General features: G+C 39.8%; 1 protein-coding gene across 1 annotated transcript in view; it reads right to left on the bottom strand.

The window, feature by feature from the left end:
- The window catches only part of SMPD3 (sphingomyelin phosphodiesterase 3), a 101735-nt gene extending 95122 nt beyond the window's left edge, over window positions 1–6613 (bottom strand). The window contains exon 1 of the mRNA XM_068202783.1: window positions 6354–6613. The gene's annotated coding sequence lies outside the window, so the exon portion shown is untranslated. The remainder of the gene's footprint in view (window positions 1–6353) is intronic.
- Between the last annotated feature and the right edge of the window lie 6176 nt (window positions 6614–12789).

Below are 12789 nucleotides of genomic sequence, written 5' to 3'. Positions count from 1 at the left end.
TCTTCCCTCTCTCTCTCTCAAAGAGGCACTAAGGAATTCCAAGAGGGATTTTATCCTTCTTTTCTCTCATGGCAACAAGAGAACACCAACTGCTCTCTATCCTCTGACTAGTTCTGCTAACACATACTAGTTCACAAAGAAATAATAAAATTAAGATTATTTTTCTTCAATTTTTGCTGCCAGTTCCTTAGCTTGAATAAGAGACTCCTGTCCATGCAGGGTTTTCTAGACTCTCCCTGTCTTTTCTTTCTGCAGGTAGGGTCATCAGTGGAGTCAGCTTCGAGCTCAATGAAGGACTCCTAGAGGAAAAGCTATAAATCTTTGATCTCTCATCTGTATGGCAGTGCTGATTTCACAGAAGTAACTGTAATGAAGGAGTCAGGAACTGAGTATTTTTTTCTTCTAGTCTGTGAGATCTGAAGTGTTTCAGGGCACACTTATAATTCTGATGTATTTTCACTTGTCATTTCTCACTGAGACAGAATTTCTCATTGTTTTCAATGACAGTCCTGCTTAGCAATATGGAAAGGATGGAGTAGCCTGTACAGATAAGTACAGCCCCTCAACAGATAGCTGCTTACTTTTCTTAGGTATTATCTCTTCCCAGAAAGGGTTAAACTCTACTTTTTCTCCAGGCAGTAATTCCTTAGTAAAGTAAGAAAACAAAGTTTCACAGCTTGCTGATCATGAATTTTCCTGCTAGCCTCTTTGCAATGCAGTTACCCAAAAGAAATCTGTGGAATTTTACCCCTTTTTCCAACATGGCTGTACCAATGTTTGGAGTAAGTGAAAGGAATAAAATGACCACTTAACTCTCCTTTTGGCAGAGAAAACATTGAAGCAAGACATCCTGCTTAAAACTGAAAAGATTCTACTGTGCTTGAAGCACAGTACAGGTGGAAAAGAGCTAAAAAAATCACCAAAACCCTGTGTTAAAGCAAAACTGTTAATCAATGTTAACTCATTTAGAAATAGTCAAGAGGGACAGATGGAATCCAGTTATTATTTCTCTTTTACTTGAGTCAGTTTTAAAATATATTGAAGCTTGTGTACTTTTGAGTGGCAGATATGGCTTGTTACTTTAAAGGTATTTTTGCTATTGTTAATACTGAAATAGATTGAGGAACAGTAGTTAACAGAAGTCTTAACTACCTCAGAGAAAACACTTGTCTTACATTTATCAACTCAGCTTTCAGATTTAAGCAGCTATATGTGGTTAAACTTTAAAATTATGTAACAGTAATAGAATGCTGTTCAAGCTGATGCCTTTTAGAAGACAAGGGAGTGGGGGTGGGGGTGTGGTTGTACAGTAAACCCACATTAAACTTTTTCCTTAACTGTACTCCTTGAGACAGCAATCAGCTACCCTGAACAGAGCCCAGAACGTGCTCTCTGCAGTTTGCTCTGAACTCATAGTGCATCTTGTGGGCTTTTTCCCCGTAAGAAAGTGGTAGAAGTCTAAGCATTGATGTAATTCATTTTTAAATCTGAATTTCTCAGCCTATGTTGTTTAATTGTAACCTGTTCCCTGGTAATATATTTCTAAAGTAAACATCCTCTTATTATATGAAGAATATGCATTTTTAATTATCTCAAAACCGAACTGAATTGTTAAATCTTGTTTTTATTCTGTAGTTGAGCTGTGTCATAGGTCACACACTACTTTCCAAAGTGCAAGTTTCAACAGATGCTGTGTGAATCATGTTTAAAAAAGGGCAGCTTTAAAAATAATTTCCCATACTTTTAGGATGCCAATTTAATGTTTTTCTGCTTTATATTAGTGATGCTGAAGTTTTAATGCACTTCCAAAGCAAAGATAGCAAACCATGTCACCAAAGCAACTCTCTACTGCAAATGTAACAAGAATAATCCTTTTATGCTGGCACAAAGATAAGTGGACAGGCAGAGGTGGACACTCACTTCTTGTGAGTTGAATATTGGTTGTATATAGATTACTCTTCTTTTGTAATTTCTGAGACATCTTGGTTCCAAATTGAAAGAAAACTGTATAACCATCTTAAATGGAAACTAATGGAAATTTTGTTTGTTTCAGAAATTTTCAATAATTTGGTCCTGTGTGTTTCATGTGGAATACCTCAGATGTCTGTATTTGCAACTTTTATCAAGTTGCATTTTTTGAGGACAAGTAGCAAGAGATCTAAAAAACCCAAGTGTAATTTTTTGATAGCAAACACAGCCTCAGACACATCTCAAAAAAAGCAAAAAAAGAAATCTGAAAAATAACAGAACAAATAGTTTTGTGCAGCTCTTGCAAATAGGTGCTAGTCCAGGCCTATCACCTCTGCTCTGTAAAATAGCAGGTGAGTGAAGAATGCAAACTATCAAGTATTAGGCCAGAGAGAATAATCATCTCTGACAGAGAAGCAGGCATTCTGCCCAGGCACTTACTCCCACTGAGGAGACTGGGGTCAGCTCACACAGAGTGATCTTTCTGTTCTTTAAATATGCTTGTTAAACCTCAAACTTGCAGCACAAGGTTCAAGACTGAGAGATTTCTCAGTTTCCCTCATATTCACTGAAATTTTCTATAATCATGAATTGCTTACTCCTGCTTTGACTCAAGAGGATGTTTGCTGGTCACTTCTTTAAGGAATGACAGCATTCTGCCTCCTTTTAGAGTCAAAGCTGAGTGCCTGACAGCAGAGTCCTCAAAGGGCAGCATGTGCATGACCAAGTCAGGAATCACCAAAATCTGGTGACTTCCCAGTGGATAAGTACAACTGTGTGTGCAGGGCTTGCCCTCTGTCCCATAGTTTTCCTCTTCTTGTCCCCATCCCAAGCACTAGAAACAAAGCTGAGTAGAACTTACACAAGGAGAAAAATCTTGTATTCATTGCAATTCTATGTAGATACTGTCTCCAAACTGCCCATTCCTCAGAAACTACTTGTTCAAGACAAAATAAAATGGAAGTGAGTATTTCTGCAAATCTTGTCAGCATTGTGCTGTCAGCTCAAATTATGGATTGTCCCTTTTTACAACGATGTCACAATTCAATCATAGTCTAACATTTTCCCAGATTTTAGAGTGGCTTTGACTTATGAGACATAAAGATACATGATTATAGCAATAATGCCTAGAGTGCAGCTACAATTTTCTTCTGTTATGGAGTGTTGGGGAGAACTTAAAACAAATGCTTAAACACTACTTACAAGCTATACCTTCAAAATACACTGAAAACATTACTTGATACTTGAAGCAAGTCACTGGGATTGCTCCTTTTTAGTAAGCAGGCCCTTTCTTCTAAAATGAAGCAGTACATAATTGCTTATTGCAGTGTGCATTTAAATGCCTTTTTTAAAGAGTAGACTTGGGAGTATCATATAACAATTTACAGGCATTTATGGGGATAAGTAAAATCTAGTTATGTTTAATGCCAAGAATTGCTAGAATTCAAGTAGAAAATTGGCACTACGCAATATATAAAATTATTGTTTCTGTTTTTAGAATTGTAGAAAATACATAAGCCATCTCAGCCATACCTAGGGGACAATATTAAAAAGATTATTTTGGTAATACAGAGTACTTTGATTCTCCATACCATATAAAGGTATGTGTCCTGTCGTTCTCCCTCATACAGCAGTTAAAAAGTCTCTGCTTTTCCATAGCATATGTTGATCATTAACTCTAGCATTTTTGTACAGATTGTCCTTATAAGAATTTTTTTAATCCTTTAAAAACCCCTACCCTTAATGTGTTGCTGTATAGTGTGATCATAACAGTGGCTCTAACAGTAAAAATACATCCAGGTCAGGTTTCTGCGCAAGTCTTTTTGAAAAACAGACTTTTACTGAAGTGTAATGGAAACATTTCCATGACTTCAGCAGTCCCCTTTGGAAGTTAAAATAAACATTTCCACAAAGAAATTGCAACTTGAGATTTAATTTACGGTGCTGAATGCATGATAACTGGACACAGAAAGTTGCAGTGGATCCTACATCAGTAAAATATTGATTGTTTATTGCCCAAGCTGACATACAAGTAATTAGCAGAAATATTCTATTTGCAATAGCCTTTAGCATAAACAATGTTGGGAAACACAAGAGTCCTTTTTAATATATTTTGGGAAGCCCAGATTGTTTGCTCTATTAAAAGCATGCTGCACTGGCTTCATTAGGACAAAGCAGCTTTGTCTTTGTCCTAACTGACCAGGTAGAGAAATATGAATGTGGCAGCAAGCACAGAGTCTCGGTTTATGAATTATGGCAATGTAGGGGTGTGGTCAGAGCACGCTGCTTAGCTTTTCTCATATTTTAGTGGCTTCTTGAGGGCTGTTGCAGGCAGAAGCAACTGCGAACATAGAGCTGAAATGTCTACAACGTCCTGTTATAAAGCCACTTACTCCTACCCAAAAATGAGAACCTATGTTAAGGTTTAACAGTGTCCTTTTAAATTAGAAGCAAACTGCTACAGTGAGAAAATCAGACTGGGTTAGGCAGAGTATGCTATGGTTACCATCACTAAACAGAGCTGGATCTGTTAAGATCAAAATGGTTGACTTGTCACTCTATAGTAATTGTTCCCTGTGGAAAAAATTCAATAGCATCGCTTAAATCACACATAGTGATCACGTGCTCTGAGGCTTCGATGGCTCTTAGACTAAAAGGCAGAGGTAGGGAGGAGCTGTGTCAGGAAATCTAATTCTGCTGGTGTGAGGAGAAGCTTGCCTTGCACACAGTCATGTGCACAAATTGATTTTTAATTTTACAGTAAAGCACTATTTTAATTATTAACTCAATTGATCCTTAAAAGGCTACTGTTAAAAGCCAGATGTTACGCCCCTGCATGTCCAAGGTGCATATTGGAAGGAGAGCTTTTGGATGTGAGATGACTATCAGACTGCATTCAATCTATTCAACTTCTTTTTATTACAGTAAAGCACAAAATCTGTCAATCTGCAGCCTCTATAAGACAAATTGAATGCACACTATCTTAGAAATTAATTACACACCTGAATCCTAATAATTAGTACAAAAAATTAAAAAAAGAAAAGAAGAAAGCCAAGTCAATGAATATAAGAAGCACTATGTTTCTGTCCAGACTGGAGAACCTTTAATATTATGGGAATTTATGTGAGTCCCATGATTTTCCTTTTACTTACCTTACTGCTGCCTGCAATTGTTTTTCTGGCTCTTTTCTTCTGACAATGATATAGTAACACGGGGAGCAGGGGATGCTTAATACACAAAGAATTTCTAGATACAGGGCAGAAGTAAGTTAAGGCAAAGCGCTAAGAGTATGCTAATTAGACTGCATTTGATTTTCTAAAGGAAGCAATTTTTTAATCTTAGTTTGGTTCTTCAGTTTCGTTTGAAAATCAGCACAGAAACTGTAGAAGTTCCTGCTCTGACTCCATGCAGTCTCCTGGGTTAAACTTTTCTCACCATCTACACCTGAGAAAAGTGCTGAGTTTCTGTTTTGCCAGGATTCCCCTTCCCATGCCACTCTCAGAAGGGTAAGTTAACCTGTCTTACCAACAACACAAAAAGGGTGCAGCTGCATCCTACACAGTTTAGGGTGCAACAGTCTTTTGATAGGTCAGGAATACTCACTGATCCTGTGACAGAAGGTACTACACATACAAGCAGAGAAGAACACTTGCTGCTTGATTATGCATGATTAATACGCTTGCTCAATTCCCTATTCATCACCCAGCGCTAAGAGGAAGCCTGAAGCATCAGGCATAACAGCACAATGCTTGGCTCTAATTGACTTCATGTAGGATGAACTTGCCATTTGGCCTTAAATACAGTGGAAATTTTTCCTCTCTTTATCTGACACTTTGTCACAGAAACACTGTGGCTGCTACTCTGACCTTCTGCTGCTTATCCTAGCTCTTCAGTGGGGCTGGTAATCCACACAGAAAGAAGTAAGAAATCATTGCAGTGCAAAATCTATACAAGCATTACAGTTAAGGAGGGTACTCAAGGAAACCATTTTGCAGTCTTGACTATAGCACTATCTTACCTGTATGACAAACGCATTTTTCCCCTGCTGAACCATGAGAATAGGAATGTGATTCCATGAGCAAATCAATATACGTAGGGGTATTTCCCCCCTACATCTAAGTAAGTACAGATATTTGCAGTTAATCAGCCATCCCGCTCTTCCCTTCCCCACTCCCCGGAAACTAAAATAACGAAACTACTCAAAGGCATCTGGACCGCACCGCTTTGTTCCCCGCGGTCCGCCTCGCGGAGCTCGCTCCCTGCACGCAACTCGCGCCTCCGGCAGCCTCTGGCTCTCGGCTCGGCAAGAGCCCCCCGAGCCAGCAGCTCCGAGCGGAGGGCGGGCGGAGATGTAATGCGGATGGGCGGGGAGGGAAAAGCTTTACCTGCCGCCTTCCCCCGCGGAGCCAGGGGCGCCTGGAGCTGCTGCATCCACGCCGGGGCGCGGCGGGCGGGCGGGCGCTCAGAACGCCTGGCGGAGGCGGCTGAGCGCCGGGGCCATGGCCGCACCGGGGAGCGGTGAGAAGGGAACGCCGCCGGAGCCTCCGTAAGCCGCGGGGAGACTCAGCACCTGGGCGCTGAACAGCTCCACGGAGCGCCACGGGCGGGGCCGGTGCCGCGCTCCCGCCCCTGGGCGCGGGGGGGCCGCGCTCCGCCCGCCGCGCTGCGGCCGCCCCGCCCCGCCCCGCTGCGCTCCGCGGGGCCCCGGCCCGGGCGGCGCCCGAGCGGAACGGGCGGCGGTGACCACGCTTCCCAGCCGCCCCGCGGAGAGGAGGTGGCTTCGCTCCGGGGACAGCCGGGAGGTGTAGTCCTGGCGCTTGTGGAGCGCGGAGAGCGCCGGCTCGCTCGGGCGGGGCCGGGGGCCGCGCGACGGCTGATCCGGGCGGCCGCAGCGCCGCTGCCCGGACGGGAGCCCCGCCGGGAGAGCGCCTGGAGCCGCCGCCCCCCGAGCGGCGAGCTCCGCCCGCCCGGAGCCCGCGGGGCCGCGGCTGCCGCGCACCGGGGTGTTGGCACTGCGGCGCTGCGCTTTGTGTGGAGACTTTCCAAAATGTTTGATTCTGTCCTTTTTTGGTTTTTTTTTTTGGTGGGGGCAGAAAAAACTTTTTATTACAGAAAAGCACAAAATCTGCTGCTCTGCAACCATATATAAGACAAATTGAATGTATGCAGTCTTGGAAATGAATTACATATCTGAACCTTAAGCATTAGTTAAAGAAAAAAAAAGAATAAAAGCCAAGTTGCTGAATATAAGAAGTACAGTATTTCTGTTCAGTCTGGAGAACCTCTAATAACATCAGAGCTGATACAAGTCATATTAACTTGATTTTTAAGCTTGCCTTACTGCTCCCAGCAATTGTCTTTCTGGATCTTCTTTAATAAAGGGAGCATTTCCATAACGTTAGACTGCCCTTTTTTTGTCAGGTTTTTTTTGGGGAGGAAAAGAAAGTGGTAGTATAGTTCTTATGGTCTTTGAGAGAGTCCTGAAAGCTGTACTGCCTCCCTTCCTCACACCAAGATTAACAAGATAGAAGATACATGTTGTATGTTGTGTGATACATGTGTAGCTATTTAGAGCAGCTAAACAGAGTCAGGATTCTGCCTCATCAAAAGCAAAACACTGCAGAAAATGTAGCAAGAAGTAATCCAATTGCAGATGGCTCTTAGAAAGGTATCTCTGATATCTGTGTTTATACAGGGCTTTTCATGTAGCTATTAAGCATTTTCTGAAGCAGGATGTGTTATTAACTTACAAATTAAATGGTACAGTATTTCCAACCATTTTCTATTTACTTGGTCATCAAAAGAAAAAGCCAATTACTCTTTTGCCAATGACTACAATAAAAGAATCTTTCAAGTATTATTTAAAAAAATAGTTAACAAGTGAATGTAGAAGTTTGGGCTCTCATCTCACCCTGAATTAAGTGGCACTGAAAGATGCTGAAGGCTTGTGTGGAAGATCCAGTATGTTTGAGCTACATTAAGGTCCCTGCTTTTGATGCTGTGAAATCCTGTTTTCCAAGCATTGCCCTCATGTAGGAGAAGGTTTTAGCTACTGTACTGCCAGCTTTCAAGAAATATGACAGAAATCTGGGGCAGCCAAATAAACTGAGTGATATGTTTTATTTATACTGTCTTAGCAAAACCTCCCTTTGGGTTGTCTTCATCCCTATGTGGTTTATTCTAAATCAGTGATGCAGGAGTTAGGTTTACTGCTTCTTCTTATTCAATGGGTACATATTACAACAATTTATTGCCCACTTTTGGATGCTTTCTTGGACAGTTCTTAAATGTAATAGATTTCCCAGACAGCAACTGGATCACACAGTCACACCCTACTGAGCAAGATCTCTGCTGCAGCCATCCTGAAAGGCTGCGAAGTTGACACTGATGTTACATTTTGCACAGTGGTTCATGGATTTAAAGTACTGCACTGCCTGATCTGTTGTAATGGATGCCTGATATGATATGACATTCTATGCCACCAGCATGCTAACTTGATCACAGCATAAGTCTTTGGAATATATACAGCTGTTTGATAATTATTCTCATCTTTGCTACATGCTGACTGCTAAATTGCTTCCTGAAGTACCTTCCCCAGTGTTTCCACAAGATTCACTCAGAATTATGTATTCTGTTCCCTACCTTACTGAACTTTTCAGCATTAGAAAGTTGTAGCAAAGTATAGTAGATAAGTTTAAAACAGCATTTACTTTATTGCAACTTCTGTTTGACTGAAACACAGTTGTAAATGTGGAAAGTATTTATGAAAATATTATGGCAAATGCTTCACTTTGAATAATAACTCTTGAGATTATTCAAGTCGTGGGTTTGATATAGTAAAGAACAAATTACAGAAAATAATTTCTTCCACTTGGCATCTCCTTCACATTCACATAGCAATAGAATGTACTTACTCCAGGCTGGGGCTTTAGTGTGCAACTGGGGCTCCCTCTCCAGAAGGCTGCCTGAGATGGAGGCAGTAGAAACCTGCCCTACCCTGCCAAAGAACCTGGCTGAGGCAAACATGAGGCCTGAGGAAAACCTTCAAGCGTGTAAGCAGCTATAGGGCACTCCCAAATTACAAGACCACAAGCAAGTAAACCTTTTAGTGCTAATGTGGAGGACAGCTGCTCTTTATTTTCCCACCCCATTAATCTTAATGATGCCAAGTTTGTTCTTTTGTTAGCTGAAAGGGTCCTGCTAAGCTACTAACCATGTTCTGCTTTGTAAAGAAAAATAGAAATATAGACACATTAAGACCACTTTTTAAATTGTTGTGAATAATCTAAATCCATTAGTTCAAACCATAACACAGTCCAAATTATCTTTAATCAAAGGATTTGGTGCCTCAAAGAATTTAATACAAGTTACTTTAATACACAGTAACTTAGTTAAGCAAAAGCTCACATCATTCCTACTCTCCTTTTTCATACCCCCTGTTCTGAACTGTAAGTTTCTGGGCACCAAAAGAGAGGAACAAACATTGCTTTGCTGCCAAGCTCTCACAGAAATTCCTGAGAACTACCTTCAAATCTGGAATTAGGTCTGGCTAGGTTAAGGTTTTTACATTTACACTTGATTCCAGATGGAAGTAAAATTGGAATATCTTTATCAAATCAAATATGAAAAGTTCTTTGAGATCTTACACAAGGAGCCATCAGCCATTCAAGTACAGCTGAATCACTGGATTCATGCATTCTGGTTTCTGCTAACAGCAGCTGTAGTGTGCTGTTGTCAGCAGCAACCAAGCTGCTTACCCTGGAGACAGACTTACATTTTCCTGCACACATAAGATAGATTCAGGGAAACCCAGATAAAAGATTAAATTTCTTCCCAATTTCAATGAAATCCCTGCACTTATCTCAGTAGGTCATCTATCTTATGAAGGAAAGCAAGAAAAAATTGCTGTTATTTTCAACAGATGCCACAATGTGTTTCTTCTTTTAAGGTTTTGTACATCCAAATTCTTATTGATGAGCTTAGTAAACATTTAATTACACATACTGAAGGATCACTGATCATTCTGTCTAAGGACTGCCCAATTATGCTTTCGAAGGTTTGTTCTTATTAAATGAAAGTACAGCAGATGTGATGACTCACCCTCACTACCTACATTTTCTCATCCTCAGTAAATTATAACCATACAGGGCTAACATTTTCTTTGCCTTGCAAAGAAATAAACTGACAGAATTAAGTAAGAATATTTCTCTTAAGTTGTTAACAGAATACAAAAGCTGAGATTGTGCTAAATGGTATAGCTAAAATAAATGGCACAGCCATATACAATTGGAGTCTCATAAAATTGAAAGGATCTATAAATAAGAAATTCAAGGTATTTGCTAAAAAATACAACTGTTTTTAAAAATTCATAGATACAGCCTTGTTCAGGCCTTAAATAGTCACTATCTAAATAGGGCTTTGAAATTATTTTTAGACCTTCCAATTCACAAAGAGAGTACTGCAAACTGGTTTGATGTGTCTTGCATAAGTCTTTCATGATTTTGCCATTGGAGGTTCAATGTTTTATCAATAAGATACCGATAAGGCACAGGATTCTATGTGTGGGGTTGTAATGGTTTTGTTTATCTCGGATTGAGCGTAGATGTCACATGCACAGACAGAATAGACTGAACTGAGAAAGCAGTTGATTTTAGAGCATCAATTAACAAACCAGGAGGAAAGAAAAGTTGTGAATGTGCAAGACTTCAGAATTATGACAGGGAACTGTCAGACAATAATGCTAAAAGGCTTTAATTAGTCCAATCTTTTGCTGTAGTTCTCCGAGATTTGGAGAATCCAAGATGATGATCAAGTGGGCTTCACAGAAGGTGACAACAGTTGTCATGTTTGCAGAAATGAAATGGAGCACAATGCAGTATCTCTAATTGAGCTGTGTTGTTGGAAAGCAAGTCAGGTAAAGGAATCAAAGTAGAGAATGAAAAAAGCAGAGAAAGCAAGGTATAGTGAACAGTAAGTTATTGGGGTAGGTATTGGAATTGTTGCCAGCAAATTTTAATCTGTTACTGCTTTGAAGAGACATTTTTTAGATATTATATTATTTAATTGCATACTTCCATTTATTGGTATCCAAGGTGGGAAATTCATTTTTCCAGTCTGATTTTATGCTGTGACTTCTGACACCCTCACTGTGAAGCCTACATGAACAGAAAGAAACTTGAAGCAGGAATATTTTTTCTATGAGGAAAAATCTATGTCTTGTTCTCTTGTTCATCATAAGGCAGCTGTGCTTTGTGTAAAGAAAAGAGAATGGATTATATTGACTGTCCTGCTGTCACCAAGGAAGGATAAGGATTTGCTTGACAAGAGAGTAGCAATTACTTCTAAATTCAGCTTACCATCAAGAACTGAAGGCCTGAAGTGTACAAAACCACTATTGCAGTCTTACAAAATTTATTTTAACTCACCTGTTGGACCACACAACCAGAAGGCAAGTTACCATAGTTTAAGACATGAAGATATCTGGTAGCTGACAGTGAGTATTCTCTTTTGGTATTTATGGTACTATAGCTTCAGGCTGCCTATAATTTATGGATGGAATTTTTTATGGGTATGGGTGAGAATTATCTTCCTCTAACAGGGAAAAAAATGCAATACTTTTGATCTGAGATAATTTTTAGTCATGACAGGTTATTTCTGTTTCTCTGTAGGGGGGAAAAAAAGCACCACAACCCAACAAAGCTTTCTTCAGACCACCACCAAAACCTTCATTTTAATCAGTGTTGTGCTCATAGCTACAAGTTTTTATTGCAAAGCAGTGTGCTCTTGAAATGTTTCATTAATATAAATTGTAGTCAAATCAACTCCATAGAGCAGATTGCATTTAGAAAATTTTGAGAATTAAAAATAGCAAAATTAAAGCAACTTTCTTGTACTTTTTTCACTTCATATTTCTTTCAACTCTCAGAGTTTAAATTCAAGACAGCAATACTACACTTAGTTAGCTATCATCAGATATCTGGTGCCAAAAAAACATGCTGAGTTCAAAATTGTAAGAGGTTTTGTTACCTCTTATAAAGTAATGAGGGTGAATGATTTATCCAGTATCTGGATATCTTCAGGGAACAAGATGTTCTGAAGTTTGTAGGTAAGTTGTTTTTACCTCATCAGGATTGGAAAGCAGTCTGAAATTTTTCTTTTTTTCTCTCTTGACCTGTATTTCTCTTATTTTTACATTAGAAGTCTAAGAAATCTCATCTTAAAGCCCATCTTACAGATATCTCGAGATCTAGAAAGTTCCTAGTGGAAGAGAATGTAAAAGTGAATTTAGACAGCCACTCAGAAAAACACATAAGCTTAGGTTGAAGGCACACAATCCATTCTTATGTTCCTAGGTAGAATGTACAAAAGACAGCAAAGCAGGAGCCAAATGTTTATTTCCAGCTTCAGATCTTTTTGTTGCTCAGCAAATTGAATAATTAGGGTTGGATCTGCAATTTAAGCAGTGTAATTATCCAGACTAGGAGACTATGCTTCAGATTTCTGGAAGAATGGATATCTTTTTTCAAGTCCTACTGGCCAGGATAATTGTAGCTTCCAAGTGAGCAATAGAGGATGATGATTGCTTTTAGTCTTGTCTCAATAACCAGAAACATCAGGGCATCTCAAGCTCTTGTCCTGTGAACAGTTTTAATGACATGTAATAGACACTACAGACCTGGTTTCTCTGGGCAAATAAAAATGTCTCTGATTTTTGATCATTCTGTTTGGAACTGTACACTCATCTGTATTCCTTCTTGTTCACTGCCCGTCCTTGGGAATGCAGACACATTCCTTCATTCCTGGAGTTATATAATATATAAA

This window comes from Anomalospiza imberbis, chromosome 12 (genome assembly GCF_031753505.1).
Source record: "Anomalospiza imberbis isolate Cuckoo-Finch-1a 21T00152 chromosome 12, ASM3175350v1, whole genome shotgun sequence".
Taxonomy (NCBI): Eukaryota; Metazoa; Chordata; class Aves; order Passeriformes; family Viduidae; genus Anomalospiza; species Anomalospiza imberbis.
The sequence above is the reverse complement of the archived record's forward strand: the minus strand, read 5'-3'. Positions and strand labels throughout refer to the sequence as shown.